Source organism: Morone saxatilis, unplaced genomic scaffold (assembly GCF_004916995.1).
Source record: "Morone saxatilis isolate NCDOM2014 unplaced genomic scaffold, NCSU_SB_2.0 Contig24, whole genome shotgun sequence".
Lineage (NCBI taxonomy): Eukaryota > Metazoa > Chordata > Actinopteri > Moronidae > Morone > Morone saxatilis.
This window is the reverse complement of record NW_023339807.1, coordinates 1,910,039-1,911,141: the sequence shown is the minus strand read 5'-3', so window position 1 is coordinate 1,911,141 and position 1,103 is coordinate 1,910,039.

The following is a 1,103-nucleotide window of genomic DNA, read 5'->3' as shown; positions in this document are numbered from 1 at the left end:
CTGCTGTGTCAAAATGAATTTCTCTTTAGGGGGATAAATAAAGGAATTATCTTATCTCTCTTATCTTATCTTATAAATTACTGATGATGATGATGATGATGGTGAACATGAAGAAGATAATAACGACAACAGCCACAATGATGGGGGCCATGGACTACGATAATAGTTATAATAGTAACTGATGAAGTGCTGATGATTAGTTAATGACTCTACCCTTATCTTTGCAGTAGTGTGCTGGACCTGGGAGAGACGCTACCGGGAGTGCCACTGAGAGCCAGAGCCTATTGTGCCAGTTGTTGTGTGTTGTGTCAGCAACGCTCTAAATAAAAGTGGTGTGTTCAACTTCGGAGTGTGATTGCTTGTGTTCTGAGGGAACGACCTGCTTTTTTATATATACACACAGACACAGGCTGAAATGCACACTTCATGCACATGTGGAAATGTAAAGGGGAGAGATGGTGGAGTGATGGGGCTGCCGCGTTACCAGGTTTCGGGGTTAGGTTGCCTTGCTCAAGGGCACCTCGGCAGTGCACGGGAGGTGAAACTGGCAAAACTGGAAATCCTCAGCAGTCTAGGCTTATAACAGCACAACTACGGCTACGTTCACACTGCAGGTCTTAATGCTCAATTCCGATTTTTTTTTTGATGAGATCCCATTTTTTGGCGTGGTTGTTCACATTATAATTTAAATGCGACTGCCATCAGATTCAGTGAACAGTGAACAGTCTAGGGCCCCAAAGTTACCCGCATGCGCAGCAGAAGTGACGTCACACGCAGCACACTGTGTTTACGGAAGTAAATATGAATGCTACACTTGTGTGTATCAATGTTGAAGTATGTGCAGTCGGAGCCGACAAAATTATGATGATTATGATATTGCCGCGCCCTGCCTCCTCCAGCGCAGAATTATGGTTTCAATTTCTAGTTTCAGTCTTCTATACAGCATAATGTATATTTAGTAAATGATGGTCCCATTTAGAGTAAAATAGACCTTAAAGCATGGTATGCTTTAGGGCGTGGCTACCTTGTGATTCACAGGTCATTCTCAGTGAGTCCGCCTAGCTCAACGCACCAGACTCCGATCAAACTGTCAAACTAGGCAG